Here is an 11,844-nt window from a genome sequence, read left to right as displayed (position 1 = left end):
CCTGGCTAATTTTGTATTTTTAGTAGAGACAGGGTTTCTCCATGTTGATCAGGCTGGTCTCGAACTCCTGACCTCAGGTGATCCACCTGCCTCAGCCTCTACAGACGTGAGCCACCATGCCAGACTTCCATTTCCCCTTCTAAGTAAAAATGAACAACAAGGTATAATCTGCAGTGCTCTATGTTCTTCCCAATGAGAGGGTTTCCCTTCATCACTGTCTTTCTGGGATGTCCCAGAAAGGGATTATTATTAGTGGCAGTGCTGTCCACTTTCAGGTGGTGCCCTCATATCATGCACAACCATCTGTAAACCAGGCTCATTTCCTCTTCTTCATTCAATTTATCACAGAGAACTCCTATGAGGCAATAGATGGAGGGTGGGAGAGAAGAGGTAATATACCATGAGTGGGGCCATAAGCATTTGGATCACTTCTTCCTGTGGGCTACTTATGCCTTCTGGGCCTGCTGAAGCCCAACTTTATATACAATTTCCATTTGGTGATTGAGTGCTGGTGTGCATGCTCAACTTTATGGCTTGGTGGGTCAGATAATACTCAGTTCATGATGGACAGCTCAGGTCACATTGTAGCATGGTGACCAAAGGTTAATTGTTCAGTCTCTACTAAGGCCCAGTAGCAAGTCAAAGGCTGTTTCTCCAAAAGATAGTAGTTATCTGCAGAGGATGACAGAGCTTTGCTCCAAATTCCTAGGACTATGTGTTGCAATTCACCTACAGCAGCTTGCCAAAGGCCCCAAGAAGCATTTCTATCTGCCACTGACACTTCAAGCACCATTGAATCTTCTGGAACATATGGCCCAAGTGGCAGAGCAGCTTGCATGGCAGCCTGAACCAGTTGCAGAGACTTCACTTGTTCTGGGCTACACTCAAAACTAGCAGCTTTTTAGGTCACTCAGTAAATGGGCCAGAGTAACACACTCAGATAAGAAATACGTTGCCGCAAAAGTTTAAAGAGGCCCTTCAGGTGTTTTGCATTTTTTCTGGTTGTAGAAAAGAACAGATGCAAGAACTTAACCTTTACCATAGAAAGGACATCTTTATATGCCCCATACCACCGGATCCATAGAAATTTCGCTGAGTTAACATAGGCGGGTATTGAACAATGAGAACACATGGGCACAGGGAGGGGAACATCACAGACTGGGATATGTTGGGGGTTGGGGGGCTAGGGGAGGGACAGTGGAGGGTGGGGAGGTTGGGGAGGGATAACACTGGGAGAAATGCCTGATGTAGTGATGGGGGGATGGAGACAGCAAACCAATATGGCATGTATGTACCTATGCAACAGTCCTGCAAGATCTACACATGTACCCCAGAACTTAAAGTACAATTTTTAAAAAAAGAATTATAAATATTATACAAAGTTTATAAAATTCCCATCTTATAGTCAAACTGATTAAAATTCCATAGCTTTTATGTAAAATTTTATTAAAAATTAATTTTAACAGTAAAACAAAAACCAAATACATATTTTGCACATGGGCCCATCAGGCTAGCACTAGCGTGTCTGGGGAAAAAGGATGACTGTTGCTAGGTGCAATGGCTCAGCTGTAATCCCAGTGCTTTGGGAGGCCAAGGAGGGTAGATTGCTTGAGTCCAGGAGTTCAAGACCAGCTTGGGCAACAGTGTGAGACCCTGTCTCTATTTAAAATAAAATTATTTTTACAAGGAAAAAAAGAAAGAAAGAAATTTCACTGAGTTGAAAGTTCTCTTATTTTAAAAAATGTATTTCTCACCCTCTGACATGTAAATGTATTACCAATAAGTCTAGAGTAGTTGCTATTACTTGCTCACTAGGTCCAATCAACATAATGTAATCCATGCAATGAATCAGTGTGATGTCTTGTGGAAGGGGAAGGTAAGCAAGGTCCCTGTGAATTAATTATGAAATAGGGTGGAGAACTGACAGAGATAGAAAGTATTGCTGGCTTTACCAGATAAAGCAAACTTCTTCTCATGATCTTTACTAACAGGAATTAAGAAAAAAGGCATTTGTTAGATCAATAGCTGCATAGCAGATACCAGAAGATGTGTTAATTTGTTCAAGCAATGAAACCTCATCTGGTACAGCAGCTGCAATTGAAGTCACTACCTGGTTAAGCTTTTGAAAATGCACTGTCATTCTCCAAGATGAAACTTTTTAAAAAGTTGACACATAATAATTGTACATATTTATAGGGTATAATATGATGGATGTTTTCATACATGTATACATTGTATAATGATTGAATCATGGTAATTAGCATATCCATCACCTTAAGCATTTATCATTTCTCAAAAATATGAAATACTTCACGAATTTGCATGTCATCTTTGCACAGGGGTCATGATCATCTTTTCTGTATTGTTCCAATTTTAGTATATGCATTGCTGAAGCAAGCAAAAAATTCATGTGTTTTCTGCATAGGTCAAATAGGTAAGTTGAATGGGGATACGGTGGAAATCATCACCCTTGCATTTTTCAAGCCCTTGGTGGTTGCACTGATCTCTATAATCCCTCCAGGAACATAGTATTGCTTTTGATTTACTATTTTCCTAAGCAGAGGCAGTTCTAGCAGGTTTCACTTGACCTTTTGTACCATAATAACACCAATCCACAAGTCAGGGAATCAGTGTGGGGATTCTACCAGTTGCTGACTGTGTCTATTCCAATTATATATCCCAGAACTTGGAAAATAACCAGAGGATAGGTTCAGGAACCTACTGGGTCCACTATGAGGTAGATGTGAGCTAAAACCCCATTAAATAACTGACCTCCATAAGCCCCTAATCTGACTGGTGGACCACAGTGCCATTTTGGGTCTCCTGGAATTCATGTCATTTCAGAGCTGGTGTTCAGTTATTTCTGAAAAGTCTGATTATTTCATTTTCCCCAGTGCCCTCTTTACTATTGTAAGTAGTCATTAGTGCATTTAAACCTAATCAGATCAGAGAAGCAATTTCAGAAACTTCAGAACCAATTCAGAAAACCCATTCTTAAGATTCAGTTCCTCTAGAACCACTCTTGGTAACAAAATGTGTGTCAGTCAGTGCTCTTCAGAAAAATAGAACAAATAGAATCTTATTTTTAAATATGACTCTTTTATAAATATGATTTATAAGATTTATCATTCATCTTTATTATTTTACTTATCTTTTTTATTTTATATTTATAAAACTTAGAAGAGCGTTATCCTTAAATATTGGCTCATGCAATTGTGGGGGCTGGCAAGTCTGAAATCCACAGGGAAGGCCGTTGGGCTAGAAACTCTGCGGAAGATGATGCTACAGTCTTGAGGCAGAATTCTTTCTCTTCCAGGAAACATCATGTTTGCTCTTAAGGCCTTCGAGTGATTGGATGAGGCCCATCCACATTATTGAGGGTAATCTCCTTTACTTCAAGTCAACTGATTGTACATGTTAACCACATCTATAAAATACCTTCACTGCAACATCTAGATTAGTATTTGATTAAATAACTGGATAGTATAGCGTAGCCAAGTTGACACTTAAAATTAACAAACACAACACTCTACATTCCCTTTCCTTGCCTTATTTTTCTTCTAATTTATCTGCATATAACATATTCTATATTTTATTTAGGTATTTTGGGTTTTATCTGTTTCCTCCCAGCTTCAATGTAATCTCCAGAAGGAAGGGATTTTTGTCTACTTTGTTAAGTTTGCTTTGGTTTGTGTGTCCCCTCCAAAATCCAGGTGCTGAAACTTAATAGCCAATGTGATGTTATTAAGAGGTGTGGCACTTGAGAGGTGATTAGGTAATGAGAGCTCCTCCCCTCAAGAATGGGATTAGGCCCTCAGAAAAGATTCTTCATGCACATTTGGCTCACTTGCCCTTCTGCCTTCTACCATGTGAGAACATCATGTTCCCCCAACAAGGAGGATGCAGCAACAAAGCTCCATCTTGGAAGCAGCCCTCACCAGACAACCGAACATTTCCAGTGCCCTGATCTTAGAGTTACCAGACTCTAGAACTGTGAGAAGATAAATTTCTGTTATTTATAGATTACCCAATCTCAGGGTTTTTTTTATAGCAGTACAGAGAGCCTGAGACGTTGTTGCATACATAGCCACTAGAATAGTTGCTGGCACATATTTTGGAGTAAATAAGTATCTGTGGAATAAATGAGTAAGTTTGTTGAAGTTACTCAGAAAGCAATTTGACAACATCTGGTAACATTGAAGATGTGCACTTAAGGATGTTTATTACAACATAGTTTACAATATCAAAAAGTTGAAAACCAGCCAACTGTCCCTTGATAGTGAAATTGGTTTTTTAAAATTGTGTTATATTTATACCAAGTAATTACCTTGTTCAGTTAAAGTGAGTTAGACAAAACTCATGTAGAAACACAGACATATTTCAAAACAATTTTTTTTTCAGACAGAGTCTCACTTTGTCAACCTGGCTGGAGTGCAGTTGTTGGCCCACTGCAAACTCTACCTCATAGGTTCAAGCGATTCTCGTGCCTCAGCCTCCCGACTAGCTGGGATAACAGGCATGTGTTATCATAACCAGCTAATTTGTGTATTTTTAGTAGAGACAGGGATTCACTGTGTTGGCCAGGCTGGTCTCGAACTCCTGACCTCAAGTGATCCACCCACCTTGGTCTCCCAAAGTGCTGGGGTTACAGGTGTGAGACACCATGCCTAGCCCAAAACCAAAATATTAAATAGAAAAAAGTTGCAAAATGACATGTACACTATGATATTGTAAAATTTAACAGTAGGAGATTCAGGGAAAGATAGCCAAAAGGAAGCTTCTCTGGAGTGCAGTTACCACCGAGTGAGAGAGAATCAGAGAAATATCCGTGTCTCCAAGCGAGGCACCGGTTTTGTTTTAAAGGGATTGGTTGAACCGTGGGATTAACCCCCAAAAAAGCCAGTGAAAGCAGCCCAAAGGCGTCCAGCTGAGGCAAGGCGGGGTGCACTACTCCACCTGGAAAGCATATCAGGTATGGAGGATGAGGGGGTGTCACCTCCTCCATTCTCTGAATCAGACACAAAAATTCACTCCAAGACTTCAGCAGCACACAGATCAGGGAAACGCTGCCTTGCTGAGAACCACCCGGAGTCACAGACCTGGGCTACAGACCAGGCCGGCAGCCCCGGCCAGACCGGTGCCTTGTTAGCGCAGACCAGGGCAGAGATTTGGGCTAATACTGAGAAAACTTGCAAAAAGGAACTGCCCATCCCACAGAAGGGAGAGTTGAAAGCTGGGAAGGGGATACAACCAGACAGGCCCCTCCCTCACAAGGTCCAGCAACGGAGTCCCTCTCCCTAGAGAGTTTTGCAGTTAACACATCCTCCACCTGGGAACAGCGGGCTCCGCAGAGAGAAAGAGCCTGCCATTTGGAAGGCGGGGCTAACCCCACTAGTACGGAAACCAGGTGAAGAATAAACAGCAGCCTCTCTGAGACCCAGCCCCAGCAGCACCTCCACAGGCAGACAATGGACAGACTATCTCAAGTGGCACACTGACACTTGTGTTTAAAACAAGAAAAGCCTCATACAGGAGAAATAACCCCAACTTTAACAGAAAGAATGTCTACTCAGAGAAGATGTGAAGAAGCCAGCGCAAAAAGGACAAAAACATCAAAGTCCAGAATGCCTCTCCTCCCCAGAGAGATCATAATGACTCACCAGCCTGGCAACAAAACAGGTCAGAAGACGATTTTGATGAGCTGACAGAAGATGGGTAATAACAAATTTCTCTAAGCTAAAAGAACATGTTTTAACCCAATGCAAAGAAACTAAGAACCTTGAAAAAAGATTAGATGAAATGCTAACTAGAATAACCAGCCTAGAGCAGAACATAAATGACTTGATGGAGCTGAAAAACACAACACAAGAACTTCGTGAAACATACACAAGTTTCAATAGCCAAATCGATCAAGCAGAAGAAAGGATATCAGAGATTGAAGATCAACTCAATGAAATAAAAAGAGAAGGCAAGAAAAGAGAAAAAAGAGTGAAAAGAAATGAACAAAGCCTCCAAGAAATATGGGATTATGTGAAAAGACCTAATTAATGCTTGATCAGTGTACCTGAAGAGGATGGGGAAAATGAATCCAAGCTGGAAAACACTCTTCAAAATATTATCCAGGAGAACTTTGCCAACCTAGCAAAGCAGGCCAACATTCAGAAACAGGAAATACAAAGAACACCACAGAGATACTCCTCAAGAAGAGCAACCCCAAGGCACATAATCATCAGATTCACCAGGGTTGAAATGAAGGAAAAAATGCTAAGGGCAGCCAGAGAGAAAGGTCAGGTCACCCACAAAGGAAAGCCCGTCAGACTCACAGCAGATCTCTCAGCAGAAACCCTACAAGCCAGAAGAGAGTAGAGACCAATATTCAACATCCTTAAAGAAAAGAACTTTCAAGCCAGAAGCTCATATCCAGCCAAACTAAACTTCATAAGGAAGGAGAAATAAAATCTTTTATGGACAAGCAATTACTGAGAGAATCCAAAACCACCAGACCTACCCTACAAGAGCTCCTGAAGAAAGCATTAAACACAGAAAAAAGCATTCAGTACCAGCCACTGCAAAAATGAACCAAATGGTAAAGACCAATGATGCAATGAGGAAACTGCATCAACCAATGGGGAAAACAACCAGTAACAAAATGGCAGGATCAAATTTACACATAACGATATTAACGTTAAATGTAAATGGCCTAAATGCCCCAATCAAAAGACACAGACTGGCAAACTGGGTAAAAAGTCAAAACCCATCAGTGTGCTGTATTCAGGAGACCCAACTCACATGCAAAGACACACATAGTCTCAAAATAAAGGGATGGAAGCAGATCTACCAAGCAAATGGAGAGCAAAAAAAAGCAGGGGTTGCAATTTTAGTCTCTGATAAAATCAACGTTAAACCAACAAAGATCAGAAGAGACAAAGAAGGACACTACATAATGGTGAAAGGATCAATATAACAAGAAGAGCTAACTATCCTAAATATATATACACCAAATACATGAACGCCCAGATACATAAAGCAAGTTCTTAATGACCTACAAAGAGACTTAGACTCCCGCACAATGATAGTGGGAGATTGTAACACTCCACTGTCAACATTAGACAGATCAACAAGACAGAAAATCAACAAGGATATACAGGACTTGAATGCAGAACTGGAACAAGCAGACCCAATAGACATCTACAGAACTCTCCACCTCACAGCCACAGAATATACATTCTTCTCAGCACCACATTGCACCTACTCTAAAATTGACCACATAATTCGAAGTAAATCACTTCTCAGCAAATGCAAAAGAAGGGAAATCATAACAAACAGTCTCTCAGACCACAGGACAATCAAATTAGATCTCAGGATTAAGAAACTAACTCAAAACCGCACATCTTCAAGGAAACTGAACAACTGGCTCCTGAATGTTGACTGGATAAACAATGAAATGAAGGCAGAAATAAAGATGTTCTACAAAACCAATGAGAATGAGGACACAACATGCCAAAATCTCTGGGACACATTAAAGCAACGTTTAGAGGGAAATTTATAGCAATAAATACCCACATGAGAAATGAGGAAAGATCAAAAATCAAAATTGAAAGAGCTAGAGGAGCAAGATCAAAAAAACTCAAAAGCTAGCGGAAGACAAGAAATAACTAAGATCAAAGCAGAAATGAAGGAGATAGACACAAAAAACCCTTCAAAAAATCAATAAATTCAGGAGCTGGTTTTTCGAAAAGATCAACAGAATAGACAGGCTGCTAGCCAGATTAATAAAAAAGAAAAGAGAGAAGAATCAAATAGATGCAATAAAAAATAACAGGAATATCACCACCGATCCCTCAGAAATACAAACTACCATCAGAGATTACTACAAACGACTCTATGCACATAAACCAGTAAACCTGGAAGAAATGGATAAATTCATGGACACTTGCACCCTATCAAAACTAAACCAGGAAGAAATTGAAACCCTGAATAGACCAATAACAAGGGCTGAAGTTGAGGCAGTAATTAACAGCCTACTAACCAAAAAAATTACAGGCCTAGACGGGTTCACCGCCAAATTCTACTGGACTTACAAAGAGGAGCTGGTACGGATCATTCTGAAACTATTCCAAACAATCCAAAAAGAAGGAATCCTCCCCAACTCATTTTATGAGACAAACATCATCCTGATACCAAAACCCTGCAGAGACTCAGCAAAAAAAGAAAGCTTCAGACCAATATCCATGATGAACATAGATGCAAAAATCTTCAATAAAATATTGGCAAACAGATTGCAACAGCACATCAAAAAGCTTATCCATCATGATCAAGTAGGCTTCATCCCACTGATGCAAGGCTGGTTCAACATATGCAAGTCCATAAGCGTAATTCACCACATAAATAGAACTAAAGACAAAAACCACATGATTATCTCAACAGATGCAGAGAAGGTCTTCGACAAAATTCAACAGCCCTTTATGCAGAAAACTATCAATAAACTAGGTATCGATGGAACCTATCACAAAATAAAATAAGCTACTTATGACAAACTCACTGCCAATATCATACTGAACGGGCAAAAACTGGAAGCATTCCCTTTGAAATCTGGCACTAGACAAGGATGCCCTCTCTCTCCACTCTTATTCAATATAGTATTGGAAACTCTAGCCAGAGCAATCAGGCAAGAAAAAGAAATAAAGGTATTCAATAAGGAAAGGAGGAAGTCAAATTGTTTCTATTTGCAGATGACATGATTCTATATTCAGAAGATCTCATCATCTCAGCCCAAACTCTCCTTAAGCTGATAAGCAACTTCAGCAAAGTCTCAGGATACAAAATCAATGTGCAAAAATCACAAGCATTCCTATACACCAATAACAGATCAACTAACAAAGGATGTAAAGGACCTCTTCAAGGAGAACTACAAATCACTGCTCAAGGAAATAAGAGAAGACACAAACAGATGGAAAAACATTCCATGCTCATATTTAGGAAGAATCAATATTGTGAAAATGGCCATACTGCCTGAAGTAATTTATAGATTTAATGCTATCCCCGTAAAACAACCAATGACCTTCGTCACAGAACTGGAAGAAACCACTTTAAACTTCATATAGAACCTAAAAAGAGCCTGCATAGCCAAGACAATCCTAAGCAAAAAGAACAAAGCTGGCGACATCACACTGCCAGACTTTAAGCTATGCTACAAGGCAATAGTAATCAAAACAGCATGGTCGTGGTATCAAAACAGAGACATAGACCAATGGAACAGAATGGAGTCACCTGGAGCAACACCGCATATTTACAACCATCTGATCTTTGACAAGCCTGACAAAAACAAGCAATAGGGAAAGGATTTCCTGTTTACTAAATGGTGTTGGGAAAATTGGCTAGCAATGTGCAGAAAGCAGAAACTGGGCCCCTTCCTGACATCTTACACTAAAATTAACTCCAGGTGGATTAAGGACTTAAACATAAGATCTAACATCATAAAAACCCTAGAAGAAAACCTAGGCAAAACCATTCAGAAGATAGGCATAAGCAAGGTCATCATGACTAAAACACCAAAAGCAATGGCAACAAAAGCCAAAATAGACAAATGGGATCTAATTAAACTTCAGAGCTTCTGTACAGCAAAAGAAACAATCATTAAAGTAAACTGGCAACCAACAGAATGGTGAAAAGTGTTTGCAATCTACCCATCTAACAAAGGGCTAATATCCAGAATCTACAAAGAACTAAAACAGATTTACAAGAAAAAAAAAAAAAAACCCATCCAAAAGTGGGCAAAGGATATGAACAGACACTTTTCAAAAGAAGACATATATGAAGCCAACAAACATATGAAAAAATGCTCATCATCACTGGTCATTAGAGAAATGCAAATCAAAACCACATTGAGATACCATCTCACGCCAGTTAGAATGGCAATCATTAAAAAATCTGGAGACAACAGATGCTGGAGAGGATGTGGAGAAATAGGAACACTTTTTTTTTTTGTTGTTGTTGTTGTTGTTGTTGTTGTTGTTGTTGAGACAGAGTTTCGCTCTTGTTACCCAGGCTGGAGTGCAATGGCGCGATCTCGGCTCACCGCAACCTCCGCCTCCTGGGTTCAGGCAATTCTCCTGCCTCAGCCTCCTGAGTAGCTGGAATTACAGGCACGCGCCACCATGCCCAGCTAATTTTTTGTAGTTTTAGTAGAGACGGGGTTTCACCTTGTTGACCAGGATGGTCTTGATCTCTTGGCCTCGTGATCCACCTGCCTCGGCCTCCCAAAGTGCTGGGATTACAGGCGTGAGCCACCACGCCCGGCCAATAGGAACACTTTTACACTGTTGGTAGGAGTGTAAATTAGTTCAACCATTGTTGAAGACAGTGTGGCAATTCCTCAAGGATCTAGAAATAGAAATTCCATTTGACCCAGCAATTCCATTACTGGGTATATACCCAAAGGACTGTAAGTCGTTTTATTATAAAGACACATGCACTTGCATGTTCATTGTAGCACTGTTTACAATAGCAAAGACCTGGAACCAACCCAAATGCCCATCAATGATAGAGTGGACAAAGAAAATGTGACACATATACACCATGGAATACTATGCAGCCAAAAAAAATGATGAGTTTGTGTCCTTTGTAGGGACATGGATGAACATGGAAACCATCATTCTCAGCAAACTGACACAAGAACAGAAAATCAAACACTACATGTTCTCACTCATAGGCGGGTGTTGATCAATGAGAACACTTGAACACAAAGAGGGTAGCATCACACACCGGGGTCCATTGCTGGGGGCTACAGGAGGGATAGTGGGAGGGAGGGTGGGGGAAGGATAACATGGGGAGAAATGTCAGGTATAGGTGATGGGGGGATGGTGGCAACAAACCACCTTGCCATGAATGTACCTATGCAATAATCTTGCATGATCTGCACATGTACTCCAGAATCTAAAGTACAAAAAAAATTAACAGTATATAAGACAATACTATATAATGCTTATGGATGCATATGAATGTAGGAGGGGATACTTGCCAATACCAGGTTATCTTTAGGGAGGGAAAGAGATTGATGAGATAGGCGAGGGGCTTTAATTTTACCCACAAATGTTGTATCCTTTTAAAAATTTAAAAATACAAAACTTTTTAATATTCATTAAGTCTAGGCGGTAGATGTATGAATGTTTGATTTTTTAATACATTTGTGTGATTGAGATATTAACAACAAAAATCAGAATATAATGTAATAGAAAAGATTTCATTTCAAATATCAACTACAAAAAAACTCAGAACTAAAACATGTGAATCATAAAAGATCTGTACAAAAAAATCTTGTATACACTTCTGAGGGATATAAAGTATTTGATACATGCCCTATTATTGGATAGGATGACTCATATTATACATATGTTAATTCTTCTCTTTATATTATTCTATACGTTTAATTTGATAGTGATCAAAACACCAACAGGATTTTTGAAATGAGACAAACTGATTCTAAAGTCCATATGGTAAAAAGGGACATTCAAGAAAAGCCAGAAAATTCTATTAAAGAAGAGTAATGAGGAGGAATTGGCCTTAGGAGATACTAAAATATGCTATAAAGACACAGAAAGTGAAAGAGTTGTGTGGTACTAACATGTGAATTAAATGCACAAACCATACCTGACATCTGACCACTTCTGTCTATCATGCTGTACCTCCCTAGTCAAAGTCATTATTTTATCTCACCTAAATCACTGCAGCATCCTTGTAAATGGTCTCTGTCCTTGCTCTCTGCCCACTCCTCTTCACAGTCCATTCACCCAATAGCACTAGAGTGATATTTTTAAAATATAGACCATGGACACAGGGAGGGGA

At 39.8% G+C, this 11,844-nt stretch overlaps 1 non-coding gene across 1 annotated transcript; it reads right to left on the bottom strand.

Moving 5' to 3' along the window:
* Positions 1 to 2,294: 2,294 nt before the first annotated feature.
* LOC119469091 lies at positions 2,295 to 2,399 on the bottom strand. Its single transcript, XR_005197911.1, has one exon. It is a non-coding gene; the product is annotated as a U6 spliceosomal RNA (small nuclear RNA).
* Between the last annotated feature and the right edge of the window lie 9,445 nt (positions 2,400 to 11,844).

Source organism: Cebus imitator, unplaced genomic scaffold (assembly GCF_001604975.1).
Source record: "Cebus imitator isolate Cc_AM_T3 unplaced genomic scaffold, Cebus_imitator-1.0 Scaffold570, whole genome shotgun sequence".
In the NCBI taxonomy this organism is placed as follows: domain Eukaryota; kingdom Metazoa; phylum Chordata; class Mammalia; order Primates; family Cebidae; genus Cebus; species Cebus imitator.
The sequence above is the reverse complement of the archived record's forward strand: the minus strand, read 5'-3'. Positions and strand labels throughout refer to the sequence as shown.